The sequence below is a fragment of the Anas acuta genome, chromosome 8 (genome assembly GCF_963932015.1).
Source record: "Anas acuta chromosome 8, bAnaAcu1.1, whole genome shotgun sequence".
NCBI lineage: Eukaryota > Metazoa > Chordata > Aves > Anseriformes > Anatidae > Anas > Anas acuta.
Genome location: NC_088986.1, coordinates 683443 through 699065, shown reverse-complemented (window position 1 = coordinate 699065; position 15623 = coordinate 683443). Strand labels below are relative to the sequence as shown.

Sequence of the window (15623 nt, the reverse complement as noted above, 5' to 3'; positions counted from 1 at the left end):
CAAACAACTTCCCCATTACCATGTGTAATAGGTACAGCGCTCCACCTCGTCATTACCTTCTTACTACGGGAAATGCCTCTGTCTGAGTTGATCGCAGGTCTCCCAGTTCAGAGTTTTTATGTAACACTGCTCCTTTTTCATTGTACACCATCATTCAGTGCTGAAAATATTTGCAGAGGCATAACTAGTTCACATGGCAATTTGTGTGAAACAGCAATACAAAGAGAAGGAGCTACAGTTTAGCAGGGCCTGCGTGAGTGCGCAAATCACACACAGTATGCCCCCCCCTTGCTGTTCTCAGATCACAATGAGCACAGTGAGAGGCACAGCTGATGCTACAGGATTACACCTGGGAGCTGCTACAGCTTCCCCTGACCTCCCTCTGGTCTGCCTCGCACCTTCCAGGCACGGTCCCAGCTGTGGTACGGGCTGGGGGAAAGTATCTGAGAATGGCAAAAAGGATCCAATCAACTCCCCCAGTCAGCACATCAGTTATCCAAAACAGACTTCTGCCAACCCCCAGACAGGTTTATACCTATGCGACACACTTGAATACAACACAGAGCTGATTGCTGTCCAGCCACAAACAAAGCTTTCCAGGCTTGAGGATCTGGCCTGGGGCTCCTGTGGTCTCAGCCACAGCCAGAAGGAACTGTGGACACCACAAAGCACGAGCAGTGCTGAGGATCTCCTTCAGTTCTGTGCTTCACAGCAGCATCTACATACTTCAATAAAGGTTTAACTTGTGCTGAAGATATTTTTCATGCACATCTATTCTTCTGTGCTAGATTTCTTTGTAATTTGAAACCAGTTGACTAGATGGGGGAAAAAAATCCTTACACCAAAGAAACACAATCATGCCAGAAATGAGTTGCCCTTGACCTCATAATTCTAACCATATGTACCCAGGAAAATAATACACAGCTGATCATGAGCTCAGCTTAACCCATTTAACTGTTAATATAATGCTTTCTACCTTTCTTCCTGAAGTCGTTCTTTAAAGGGGCTTTAAGATGGCTATTCATACAGCAGCCAATGGCACTTACTGAAACCACACATCTTACCCTGGCATTCATGTTTCGTTGTTGACTTCAACCATAAATATTTACATATTTTTCCTTAGGGTAAATTCTGCAGGAATCATTTTCTTAGCCAAAATATCTTAGAAGATATAAATTGTATATGAAATGTATACAAGGAAGAGCTTTTTTCTGTGACACATTCTCATTTGTTAACATAGCTTTGACAGTCTTATTCCTGAGTGCAACAGTCTAAAGACGTAGATGCTAAGCAGAGCTATAATTACCATGTAATTTGTTCTAAACTTCCCATTCCAAAATAATGAGATACACAGATTGAAAAACAGCTGGACTGTCAGAAGGGATAGCAAGGAGTTCCTGAATAACCTCGGTCAAGTTCCAGCCATAGCGCAGGTCTCCTCCAGCGTTTGCAGCCTGGGGATTCAGGACATCGGTGGGGATCAGCAGACCCACAGCTGCTTCCTACTGCAGCTGCCCAGGATGAAACCTCAGTTTTAACCCCATCACACTCACATAAGACCAGCAACTGAGCACAGGCTCCTTTGTTGCCTGAAATTTGAGGGTCTGAAGGCTGCAGGAAGGCAGTATAGTTGCTCATGGTGCCTTCAGGACATGCAGAGACACCGGAGCATCAGTTGCAGAGCAATAACCCCAGACTGGAGCCCTGCCTGCACTGGCATGTCACAAGAACGAGCTCTGAGCGATCCTCATTCCAGCCCACAGTAATTAAGTGCAGAACATTGACCTTTTAAGATTGTTATTGTTTAATTATTTTGTAGAACAAAAAAGTGGGCTCTCCTCCATATCCCTCTCCAATAAACTCTACTGGGAAGGAGACTTCATTGAAGGGAGAGAGGGAAGTTGAACCTCCCATGCATTAATACTTATCTCTTGATGGGCCATTTAAAAGTGATCCACACATACAGTGGCACATTATATTTGTTTTGTCATGAACATCTAAACCTGCGCATATTTCATGTTAATTATGCTGATTAAATGAAGTAACCTATAAAATTTATTGGGTGAGAGCCCAAAGAGCAGAGGGCATGCCATAGCTTAGAAAGGCTGCACTCTGCTTCCACGGTCCAGAGCAGATTGGTTTGTTCATGTTGGGAACTGCTGTGAAGAATTCAGACAACCCAGCTGATTTTAGAAGCGTTCGCTGTGATGTATGATGGTCTATTCAAATCCCCAGGCTTTTGGCTCAGACCAGTTGTTTACATCTAAATTACTTTCTCCATTAAGTTCAAACTTTAATTTCCAATATATTAAATCCGTGTTGTTCAAAACAAAAGGTTCTTTTTATTAGCTTTGTTCCTACAATTATTAGATTAAGCATGTCATTAAAAAGTAGTTTATCACGATTCCTTGTAGGTAGGTATAGTTTGGTGGTGATAAACAGAGCTGATTTTTGAATATATTTAGAGAGGAAAAATTCACGCCACATGAGAAAGCCCCATATCAATCCATTGTGTCTTATTAAAAACCAATACTTTCATAACAGATTAAACTGACCTGTGGGAAGAGCACAGCTGAAGCTTGTGACACACTTGCTGTGCTCCTCCAATGCTTTGAATACTGGGAACTACCAAGGGGCTCTGGTTCATGTTCTCCCTTCCTTAATATATATTCTTTGTTAATACATTGTGCACAGTGATCAATCTCATGGGAAAAGAAAGTGTTATTTTCCTCTGAGAGTAGCTATCATGTTTTTGTTTCTGGCAAGAATCAAGGTGAACATGGGTTATATTTGCTGTAAAACATCAGGCCCATCTTTCCAGAAACAGCTTTCCTTTTATTCAAGATGATGCTTAACAGGTCACAAAAACAAATTCTTTAAGCAGTTAGAAGCAACTTGTCAACAGTCTCACCACAAGTAAGAGTCACCTCCATCTCAACAGACCCGGCTTCCTGGAACAAACCAGCGGCCCCACACGAAGGATGCTGTGCCGCAGCCAGCTCTCAGCACTGGTGGAGGCCGGGCACTTGGACCGACCATCAAGTCACAAGAAGTGCCATACCTTTTGTTTGTTTGCTTGTTTTTCCTAGCTTCTACAATGGCAATACTTGAGAAAGAAACTAGGGATGAAAAATAAAATATTTATCTTCAGCTGCCACAAGCTGAGGATAAATGTTTTCATGCTGTTCTGCACTTGAACTTCCACCATGGCTAAGTTTTCCTCTGAGGCAAGAGTCACACAGAATTGTCCTGTTTCTATTCAATTAGAGCCTTCGATAAAGAATGGCCATCAGTTCTATTTGTTAACCTGCGAGTGATACCATATTCATTTTAGTAATGACCCCCAACAACTAATTGTTGGCGTTCTATCCTACTGCAGTTGAAGTGTCTGAAGGTTCAAGGTTGGCAATGTTCAACACATCATTTGGAAAAGAAACTCCTCCAGTGTCTCACCCAAACAAGCTTTGTTTCAGAGTTGTTTTTAAAATGTTTTACAAAAAGACTGAGTTGCAGCACTGACCTGCAGAACCTGCGGGTGAGTGCTTACAGGCTTTGAGGAGAAACCTGGCAGTGACATTAGAACTGACGGACGTGCAGCCTCTCAGGGGCACAGCAGGTGCCAGGAGCCCAGGGAATACACGTGGAACAGGAGTGAACAACTCACTCTCTACCTAGATCCAGAGATGAACAATGTTTTCTCTCAGAGCAAACTTCATGATCTTCTAGCACCTCATAGTCTTTGTAACAAACAACGTAGTGCACATTTGCCAACGATGTGAAGTTTATGGAGAAACACATCAAAAGGAGACATTTTTAACCAACAATTCTCATTCTGAGATTGTCTAACTACCCAGTGATTCACAATAGAGATCAACATTGCCAAAATTTGCGGGAACATTTGGCTGCCAGCCTCACAGGGCTTTAATACCATTCATATATATTAGGCAAAAACAGACCATGGAGAGGCTTTCCTCCAGCTTCCCATACCATGAACCTTTATCCAGGGATCCCCTCTTCCAGCCAAATAAGTGCTCTTTTCCCCTTTCACACTTCCACCATCTGCAGAAGGTAGATAACACAGACTTAACTAACAGCAAATGAGTTGTCAAAGTGTATCTCTCCCATCCCAAATGAGAGCATTTCAGAGAAAAGAATAAGCTAATTAGATATACGTACAAAACATTTTTGCGAGCTCTCTTTAGATGTAGATCATATATCCCAGGTGGAAAACAGATTGCTCGTTTGTTCAGCCAGCTTGCTGAAGAACAAGTTCCTGACATTTTTTGTTATTATTTTTATAGCTATATTCATGAAGTCTTGTGGTTGATAAGTAGGGCAATTTGCATCACTGGTTTGGATGGAGGTTGATGCATCCCTCTGCAATGCAGTTTCAAGCATTTAGAAAAGCAGGACCCAAGTGCAGCTAAGCAGTGTGCTACCCCCTGCATTTTTAAGCACACATTGTGCAACGATCTCTGCTGGCTGATAAAGTGCAGTCATTAGAAACACTTGCTGCACCTTTAGCTTCTTTGTCTTCAATCACCGAGATGCCTGGCATTTCAAAAAGTCAAGTGGGGAGGATTAGGCTCAGCTGAGAAAAATATCTTTGCACAAAGATTGCAAATACCAGTTTGAGTAGGAAGCACATTCGCAAAGAAGGACAAGGCAGAAATCACTCTCGTTGTTTCTGTTACAAAAAGGAAGAGGACCGTAAGCCCCAAGTATCAAAACAGAAGGACTTGTCTGATGGCAATCAGAGACTACAAACGCTTTTGCTGCAAATACACATGCTTCCTCAGAAGTGCCACCATGCTTTCCGTAAATAATTCACTAATAGCCAGCGTACCTCGTGTGCTTTGTCACTGGAGGTCTGGTCTCTGTCCCTGGGCAGGCCACAGCTGCAGCCACCAGGCTGTGCCCACCCACCAGGGCAGGAGCACGAGGGGCAGGCAGCCCTGGCTGGCTGCAGGCAGCTCACCGGGGGGCACAGCACCCACAGCCGGGGGTCCTGGGGGCAGCCCCCTCCTCATGAGAGGGCCAGGCACCGGCCCCAGTGCCACCAGCACCAAGCTGCAGCCACTGCCAGCAACAGCACCCCTTGGGCCTGGTGCTCCTGTGTGAATGCCTCAGAGCTGCCTGGACTTGTATTAATGAACAGGAAAAAAAAAAATCTCTTGAAGCAATAGAAGCATAAGTAGGAAATCCGTCCATGTGCAATGCTTCAATCTCAACAGACTGGCACTGCTTTGTTCTGAAATCCATGGGTAGCTGAACCAAGGACTGAGGATTCACTCGTGGCACCCAATTCCAAACTTTCTCTGAATACATCTACCTGATGTTAGTTATTTATCCTTTATGATAGTAAAGTAATGCCTACAGTAATACAAACTAGTCACCGCAATGACTATGCTGAGATTATAGCTCACACTTTTATGACTTTTGGACCACATATCACATAAATTCAAATCAGTACATTTTGCACAATGCCACCAGTTTAAATCAAGAGAGAAGCACTCCAACACCTTGTTATCTTCCCAGCAAACTGAGGAATGTTTCAGACAGCATGTACAACCCTCACACGTTTATACAGCACGATTACGTTCTAAAACAACCTCAATCCTATCCTTTTTTAATAAGAGGTAATAGTTTTCATTTTACTTACATCTCCCATTCATGCGTGTTGCCAAAGGCTCCCTTCAAGCAAGGAAAAGGCAGTTTTAACACTATTCATTATTTAGAATCCTACTGAGACCCTAGACCAGCCCAGCCAATGTAAAAATAACAGAAACACTCACCCTGCAGACGTTTAGGGTAAGTTTCATGATTTTACGCTCTTCTTTTCTATATCTGCATTTTGCTCCAGCACAAAACCCCACTTTATTACACCTTCTACCAGGACCAGTGCCCTGCAGCTTACTCTTTGCTTGGAGCCCAGGTAGCAAAGGAAGCAAACCAAGCACCAGCACCCCCCACACCTCCTTTTAGGATGCGGGCAGGCCCCGCAGCTGATGTGCTGCACCTGGGGCTGGGGAAACTCCCTCATGCAAGGGGCACCTTCTCCCCACAGTGGGACAAGAAGGCAGAGTCAGGAGCAGAACAGATCAAGGCACAGCCCACCCCACCTGTGCACTGCCTGTGTCGGGGCAGCCCACCTGGCTGCTGCAGCTGTGGTGTTTCACAGCTCGGCTCCTCTTCTGCAGGAGAAAGGGTGGCAGGAACAAAGTGAAGAAGGGCAGGCAGGGGGACAAATGACCAAGAGATGTCTTGCAGGAAGCAAACCTGTGGTGTGGCAGCTTAGGGAAAGCAGCCTTGCTCCTGGGAGGAGGGGGAGGATGGGCAGGGAGCTGCCCAGGCAGCACCAGGTCACGTCCTGGGGGAACAGTGCAGAAGAGGGGCAGGGGCAGGAGCAAGTCAAGTGTGTCGGCACATGAAAGGGTTAATTAGCAGCTGCCAGTAGTTACTGTCTAATACGTATCTGAGAAAATAACTATTATTTAGGCACCCAGCGTGCATGGCAGTGACATAATGCTTCTATCTTCCTCGTTAGCTGATGGAAACATTACACAGATATATTTCTGGAACTAATTGGACTGATCCTATTCTCTCAGCTGGCTTGCATGGTTTAAATAAGCCTCCTATTAACTCAGTTGTTTTCTTAATCCAGCACTAGACTTTTAAATACTGTTACTCCTAACACAGCAATGACTTGAGCGTGAATAACTCTGCTCCCTGGGCATATTACTATATCGATAATGTGATTTGAGCCCTGATGCATGCACCTCCAATACCCTGATATGCAATTTGAAAGGCTATTACTTAAATGCTCAGGTTGCTGGAAAAAAATAATTTAGCAGATGAAGAGCAGTCTCTTCCAACAGCAAAGTGGAGCGGCTCTGGCCCCCTCGGCAGTGTGGTGCCCCATGGGGTGCTGTCGCTGTCCCCCCCAGCACCATGTCCATGGAGAGCACAGGCAGCAGGGGCCCTTCAGGGGCTGTGAGCATCCTCCTGAACAAAGGGTGGCCAGGAGATAACGCTTTATCTGCAGTAAACCCACTGGTTGCACTGGAAGGCATTAAGTTCTACCCTATCACCTGGATAACGAAAGTAGCAAGCAGTTGGTCTGAAAGGCTGACAAATTGCGGAGGACTGAACTTCACCTACACAATGTGTAAAATATGTTACGTTGTGGGTCTACTACAAAAACCAACAGTTTCCAGATGGGTTGATGACTCCCCAGGCAGCGGTTGAGGCAGCTGAGGGAGACGGCAGTGCCGGTGTTCCTGCCAGACATGCCCCTCCTGCACCAGGAGGGCTTCAGAAACTGCTCCTCCCTGGATGAACCATAATGTGGAGGTCTCCCAGGCTTGTTGCCCATTTATATACCATTTTTTCCCTTCCTCACATGCTGAGCAGGATGACCACACAAATTAACTTGTTGTCCCATTCCCTCTGTTCCTGTGAGTAACATTTAATTAGTAGGAAGGCACAGCGTACCAAGAGGACTCCCTGTTTACCAAATGCAAACGTTGCAGAGCAGGCTCAGCTTTGGAAGCACACGACAGGCCAAGTCGCTTTCCAGGGTCGCTCTGAAGCACGGAGGAGCCAGGCACTTTGCATGGCATCATGCTGTAATTTGTAATTGACAGTTTTCTTGTGAGAGCTTCCCAGCCAAATCAAGAGATTGTTCTCCAAAGACAGGCAGCTGGGTAAATGTCAAGAGCTCAAAAAGTAAATTACAGTGCAAACAGGTTTGATATTTCTATGAAATGAAAGTTAAGCTCATTTCTTTTTAAAATACAGAATTTTATTTAAAACAAGTGAAAACCTTCTATTGTGACCTTTATGAGATTCCAAACAGTGATGAATTTGGTCATTACAAATAACCTTTTCCTAGCAAGAGCTTTACCAGTGGGGACTTCCTTGCAGTAATATATGTGAATTAATTTCCATCCTACAAAACAATAAATAATATAAAAATCTTGTAAGATACCTAATCTACAGTAAAATACGAAGAATGAAAACAAACAAACAAACAAACAAAAGGGAAGCACTTCTTTAAAGCATCACCATGAAATATTTTATTTTGTGCCACGGCTTACTAGGAAGCCAACTCTCTATCTCCTCCGCTACTTCAGGAGCAGATAAGTATGCCAGGATTTGCCTTGCTATTTGTCTATGTGATTAACCCAAAGATGGGAATGAGATCATTAACCTGGGATTACTTGCATGTTTAGAGCTCTCATCAAGCCTGTAGTACTTTGTTATCCAAACTAAAAATTATCCCTAATCGTTCATAGTTGGTTTAACTTTACCTTGACAAACACTCTTCTATACCTGAAACTAAACTAACTAACTAACTAACTAACTATGATGGTCACTAAATGAAACCTGAAGCTCTAATTAACTCACAGTGTACCCAAAAATATCTTGCGATATAATCATCAAACTAATACTGGGCTTTTTGAAATAAAAGTTTCTTTTTAGCAGTAGACACTTAAAGTTTGTCCAGGTTTTTCAAAGCACAGACAGTGAATTACTGTGTCCTGGGCCTGTGACTGCATTTGGCTACAAACAAATCTACAGTAGTAGGAAAACAGAAGCAGCTTTGTCCAGCGGATCCGAAGTGGCATCAGCAGCTGCCAGGGGAGTCCAGCAGGCTGGCATCCTTCCTCGCCAGAGCGGCTGTGGCGTCCCTGGCCCCCACCTGCGTGGTGCTGGTGCCTCGCCGCCAGCCCCAGAGGCCCCGCAGTGCCCGCCAGGACTCGGTGTGCCCCAGGGACCTGCACTGACCACGGGCTGCAGAGAGATGCAGGTCCTGACGTTACAGAGCTTTGGGTGCTTGGGAACCCAGCTCCCTCCAGTCCTGGCAGCAAACAGGCGTGTGGGTGTATTTAAGCTCTGGGCTTTTGACTTGTCTGGACCTCAGAATCTCCAGGCATCCTTCCGGCTAAATGGCACTCAGGTCTGCTTTGGTATTGGGAGCAGTTTTCCCCAAATAAATCAATCTGACTGCAGTTTTCGCCTGCTTGCGTGTGGCAGGGAACATAAATCCTACCGGATGACAAAGACATAGAAGGGGGCTCTGGGGGTGGACGTAGTGTAGGCTTCTTTCTCCCCAGACCACTTCCCAGGCCGAGCTGGTCTCACTCCCACATCGCTCCCGAGACTCATAAAAACAAGCGTCAGTGCCAATAATAGCTGGGCTGATAGAGAGATTTGTTTTATTTGCTGAAATGCAGCATTTATCACCCAAATGCAGTCAACCATCAGATACACAGCCAGCATCAGTAACAGTGCAGAAGCCCCAGGTGGATGCTGCTTTCAATTAGAGCTAATTAAGGAGGAAGAGCGCTGCAAGCTGGGCCATGGAGGTGCAGCCCAGCCAGCTTCAGCCCAGCAGCTGGAGGCTGGGGGCCTGCTGCTGGAGGTGCAGCCCCACACAACCCCTGCACCCCGTGTCCGAGCAGGCTGCCAGTGCAGGTCCTGACGCTGTTTGCAGGTGACAGGATAGTGGTTTGGGCTGCTGAGGGGTGAGATTTCTCTTCCCAAAGCACAGCAGGTGTCTGGGGCATGTGTGGCCTGGGAGCCGGTGGCAGCACAAGGTACGGGGCCGTGTCACGCCCTGTGCACTGCCTCTGTCTGCTGGGAAGGCAGGTGAGGCAGTTGTTGCAAGGCCACGACAGCACGTGCAGAGATGAGCGAAAGACAGAAGGTGAATTTATTTTCTTTGCTGGGATCCTTTGAGTCAGAGTACCACGTTGTTTTTTTTTTTTTTGCTGTTCTTTGTTCATTAGTTAGGATTAAAAATTGTCCAGATGTGACAGTACTTTTAAAAATATGGATAATAAATTCTTTCATGTTTCATGTATCATAAGTGTAGCCTCCACTTATTTTCTAACAGAATGTAGAGTTTGCTATTTAATTATAGTGTGAAATAAGTATCTGTTCTGCTATTGAAAAAAATAAAGATACAATAAAGACTAACATGTTAGAAAGTTTCTGTAGTAACTAAATACATCAGCTTATTCAATTTAATTAAGAAATGTAAAGACTGCCATTTCAGAAGTGAATCTTGTGTACCTTCATAAAATCAAATGGTCAAATGTGCAAGGCATTCATAGACATGGTCTGGCTGCACTTTGGGCCTCACTCTCCAAAACAAATTCCCCTCATTATTCAGGCTAAACCCTTTTTGCAATGTATGCGAAGTTTCACCAAACAGGTTTCTGAATCAGTAAAATCAACAAATGCAAGGTGCTGAAACCCTGATAACAATTAGTGTGCAGGGGAGAAGCCCCTGGGAGCACCATGCCCCGGGACAGGAGGGTGTTCCTCGGCGGCTGTTTGCAGCCCTGCTGCCCGCGGGGCAGTTCGGTGGTGAAACTCAGGTGTGATGTCTGGTTTCAGACAGGTGAGAAGCGACCTGTTGGCTTGGGGCAGCCGTTCAGGTACGATGAGGGACGTGCTTTCTGGCCAGCAAAGTCACTGGTGGAGGATCCTGCAGGGCACGGGGCTGGAGGGGCCGGCGGTGCCTGCTGGAGGAGCCCCTGGGGTGTTTGGCACTGTGCAGCTCTGCAGGGGCTCTGCAAACAACAGGTCCTTAAACAAATAGGCTGAAAGAAGCAATCAGTGCATAAATCTTTTCACACCAAGACATTAGAGGCAAAATATTTATTAAAGAGTAATACAGTTTTCTAGCTAGAGATGATGCATGGTGCATGGAAGACATCACTTGAATAAACATCGCAGCAGCATCTGCAAAAGCAGTGCGATCATCATCAATCTGTATTTCAGAAGAATGAGCAATGCCTCCATGGCCAGGTGCTCCCGTTAATAAGAAATCCTTCTGTGGAGAATTAAGTTTAAAAATAAACATTGGGACACTTACATCTGCAGGTTTCCATCAGATAGGCTAACCAGAATCAGGTAAATAGATACAGGCGGGCAGAGTGGATCAGTATCAGCAAGCGGTGAAAGCTGAGCCCCTCCTGCTGGAAAATGTGGAGCGCTGGGAGCACTGGGGAGCACTGGGCAGGGCTGGGGCCCCAGGGAGCAGTGTCACCTCGGCGGAGCACCTCAGCACATGGAATACAAAGCAGACCAGCTGGGTGAGCCAGAGGAGAGCTGTGCAGACACAGGCTGGGCACTCTGGCAGGATGCTCCCATGGGGTGGGGAGGCCCTCGGTATCCACCCCAGCACACGTGGCCAAGGCGCCCTGCCCACAGCTGGAGCATGCACATCACCGGTGCAAGCATTGCCATCTGCATGGCCTGGAAACCAAAGCATCCTTTTGGGAGCATTTCACAGAAAGCACAGGAAGAGTTTCACAGGGAGGGGGGAGGATGGGGCAGGGGGGAGGGGGACAGACTTGGACACGTCAAAGTTGTCAAGCAAACCTATCCCTGAACAGTTGCAAATTCAGCTGAGCAAATACAGAAGATGGAAGTGTTACAAATATTACAGCTGAAGAAGCTGAAACCTAAAGAAAACCAAAAGGAATTGTTGTATCCTAGCCACATTCTCTTGGCTCAGCAGCTCCCAAGCAGATGCGTGGAAGAGCTCTGCAATGGTGGTTAGAGATGCTCACTGGCCTTTGCAACAGGCACAGCACTGTTTTTTTCTTTTTTTCCCTGATTTTTAGTCTGGGGGACCAACCATTGGGTGAGAAAAAGTCCGGTACAGAGAAGCCTGATGGCAAAATATAATTGAAGTCATGTTGAGGGAAAAACAAAACAAAACAAAACAAAAAAAACAACTAACTTTTTAAATAGCATAATTCCTGCCTCTTGGGGTTGGAAAATTGATCTCCAATTGTCCGTGCTTCCTTCAGATTGCTGCTTTGATCATTGCAGCCCACTGCTCGGCATTTTCAACCTCCGGGGCTTTACGATTGGAGCCAGGCTTGATGGAGGTCTGAAGAAATGATCACTATTTAGATAGTTTCCTATTTTCTGAGTGCCATCAGTGTCCTTGAAAGTGTTCAAAAATAATAAAGGCAATCTTTGCCTTGATCTCTGCCACTTTGTAAACATATGCACAAAGATGTTCATTAATTTAGGTGAGCCAGAGTATTCAAGAATGGTTTTAGTTTGTTTGTATCATGACACTATTGTTCTCATCTATTTCAGTTTTAGTAAAGATCGAGGGAAAGCAGACCTGCATTAACACAACTCACAGAATAAAGGACTTGAGAAAGAATTCCCCAGTTGTGTGGCTTAGTTCAATGGTCAGTTTCTTTTGCTTTGTCTTCACCACTCTCCAAAAACATTTTTGTCCCTCACTTAATAGCATAATGTTGGAGATGCCTCTCCTCCACCCTTCCTTCTTCTGTTTTCCTCTTCACATTTTTTCCTCTGTTCATCATTGTCATTGTGACAAATAGGGTTTTACAGATTAAATTGCTTTTCTTGTTATAATTCCAGTGCCATAAGAATGTTAATTAGGGTTGCTTATGTTTCAGAAGCTATTTAAAATGTACTGTAAGATCATACTCTATTCTTCACCTCAGTATGCAACTCCCACCATTGCTAGTAAAAAAAAAAAAAAAAAAAAAAAAAAGTTCCTAAGATTTGAAGACTTTTTTTTTTTTTTTAATATAATTTCTTTTTTACTGTGGGTAGCATAAAAAAAGAAAACAAACTTTAGCTTTCCAGCTTAGGGTCTGTCAAAGTGCCTCTAAAAGTCACAGCACAAAAAAAAATCAGCTCTTCCCACAGCTCTGCTGGAAATTTCCATCCCTGTCTTCTCTACAGGGGCTCACAGTCACCAAAGGTTTTGTGGAATAAAGGCAGTAGATGCTTTGCAATTACAGCTTGCCAAAAACTGTAGGTTTTTCTCTGAAGGAAAGCCTAGCTCTCAGACATATTATCATTCTGTTAAAATGTCCCATGCCAAAATAAAGCCTTTGATTATGTTTGAGGGAAAAGGATTTTTATTTTTTTTTTGGGGGGAGGGGGTGGGGAGCAGCCTGCAGCTCCCTTAGGAGGGGAGCGGAGGGGCAGGTGCTGAGCTCTGCTCTCTGGGGACAGCGACAGGACCCGAGGGAATGGCATGGAGCTGGGACAGGGGAGGGTCAGGCTGGGGGTTAGGGAAAGGTTCTGCACCCAGAGGTGGTCGGGCACTGGGACAGGCTCCCAGGGACCCCTTGGTCACGGCACCGAGCCTGCTGGAGTTCAAGAAGTGTTTGGACAACGCTCTCAGACGCAGGGTTTGATTTTTGGGTGGTCCTGTGTGGAGCCAGGGGTTGGACTCAATGATCCTTGTGGGTCCCTTCCAACTCAGGACATTTCATGGTTCTATGAACTTCAGCTGCACTGTGCGGTTCAGATGCCCATTTAGCTCCCCCTGTTCCAGCAGAAGGCCCAGCGCCCAAGTGCCGGCCACGCGGTGCAGGCAGGGTGGGCACAGGGCACGGGGATGTGGTGGCAGCTCCTGCTCCATCCCGCAGCATCCCCAGGTGCCAGCCACAGCCCGGGACCTGCCTGGCCCGGCCCTGCTGCCTCTGCGCCCCTCCTGCCGCTCGGTGCCTTTGCCTCTCAGCGTTTGAGGATAAAGCAGTATCGCTGACCTCGGGACCAGAGGTTTCGCTCAGTATGCCACAAGCACAGGTGTTTGTACAGTGGGGAAATCGTCATTAAAGTTGCTAGCGTTCCTCTGTTGTTTGACCGAGCGGGTTCCTGAGGGCTGGCGTGTCAGTCGCAAAGCCCTGCTCTGTGTGGGGAGATAGATAAGGGGGAGAGAAGTGGCGAATTATAAACAATCCAGCAAAAAAGATATAATGGCAGAAAATGAATTAAAATTATACCCAGCCGCTTCCATGAAATGGAGTAGAATGCTATGTATGATACAAATCCACTCTTGAAAGCAGGAGTGCATTTGCTGTCATTATTCTTGTAAGCTGAACAGCATAAAACAAGATACACTAATGGCAATGCTTTTGACAGTAGCTGAAGCCGCCGGCAGCAGCTCTCCGTGCTTCACCTGCTAGTGTTACGTAAAATTAAAAGGCTGGCTTGGGGAAATCTGCTGGGGATTGTTCCCATCGAATCGCAGAGAGAAAAGAAATACTCAGCTAGTTTTCTTTCTCCCCCTTTTTTTTTCTTCCTTTTATAAGAGAATACAGAGCAATGTTATGTGAAAAGGATGTTACTATGACACTGCTGAGAGATGCAGTGTCTCCATTTGTTGAAAGAAAGGACAGATTTATATAAATTATTTATGATTAATGTATTATATTCTACCAGGGCAATTTAAATATAGAGATTTCAGTATTTCTTAACATCATTATGGAGATAATAAAGCATTAGAAGGAAATATCTCCTGCTAATAATCAGGTGGTGCATGTGGGAGAGTCTGTTTGGGTGAGAAAAGGAGGAGACCAGAAAACCCCAGGGAAATGAGTGCAGCATCCCACTTGAGGCACATCGAGAGCTCTGGGCTCTGCCACCAGTGCTGCTCTCAAAATCCCACCTACGCTCACAGTCTGAACCCGTTCTTGTCCAAATACATGTATTTATCTGGAAAGGTTAATAAATTTGACCATGATGTTGACTGGGTTTTTGAAGAGAAGCACAGTTAACCACACTTGCATGTGGTGTGCATGCCATCCACTCACCCACCCACGTGTACCCGTGCCTGTCTGCGCACTGCAGAGCGCACCCCGAGCTGCTTCCCTCACAGCACGGCCCCCGGCTCCCAGCCCTTGGTGGGTCCCCTCCTGCCCAGCACCTGCACTGCCAGAGCACCGCATCACGGTGTCCTTCAGAGCAGTGGGGGAAAAAAGGAACTGCCCCAGCCTTCACTGCGTGTTAAGGCCAGCCTGGAAAGTGAACCGGGATAAGGAAGTAAAAGCAGCTGCATTTACATCGGCAGTGATGTGCTGGCTCACCTCGGGATCACAGGCAACATCAAAGTGTCTCATGATGACACCACGCGGGGGGAGTGAGGCCACCTGGATTCTTCTCAGCCTGACTCTCCAAGCCCCCTGACCACCAGGACACGCAGACTCTGCCCGCTGGGCAGCGGCCGCTGTGCAGGACAGCCCCAAGGGGCCGCAGGACCTCCTGCAGCGCCCTGTGATGGCCCTGCCATGCTGCCAAGCTGGCCTGCAATTGCTGCTTCGCAAAAACCGGCAGCGAGGTCACGCAGGGGAGCTGCCCGTGCCAGTGAGTGTGGCCAAGGTGTGTCCCAGCGCCTGGCTCTGGTGCCAGCTCAGCTCACAGCCGCGCTCCGTGGCACACAGCACTGGAAGCAGCTCCGCCTGGTGAAGGGCTCTGGACCAGCCCGGCATGACTTATTGTCAGGCACTGAAAATTAACCAGTTCAGACCAAAAACGATTGCATTGGAAGTTTAGACTTAATGAATGTTGAAAACAGTCCAAAGTACTATTACCAGCAGTGAAAGAGAAGCCAGTTAGGTGAATAACGCCCAGAACATAATGATGTTCGTGAAGTCACAGGGGGCGTATGTAAAATAAAAGCATGCATGAAACATGCAAAACCCCCACTTTGTAAGTGTAATAAGGAAAATCTACCTGCTGTTGAGTAAAATGGTGTGGCAAGCTCTTTCCGCTGTACTACAAGAGCTGCAGACGGTCTCAAGAGCAGTACTTGGCCTTCTCGA

The 15623-nt window shown here is 46.2% G+C and overlaps 1 long non-coding RNA gene across 1 annotated transcript in view; it reads right to left on the bottom strand.

Moving 5' to 3' along the window:
* Nucleotides 1-6048, bottom strand: part of LOC137860166 (uncharacterized) — a 37186-nt gene extending 31138 nt beyond the window's left edge. The window contains exon 1 of the long non-coding RNA XR_011098755.1: nucleotides 5796-6048. This is a non-coding gene — a long non-coding RNA (uncharacterized lncRNA). The remainder of the gene's footprint in view (nucleotides 1-5795) is intronic.
* Between the last annotated feature and the right edge of the window lie 9575 nt (nucleotides 6049-15623).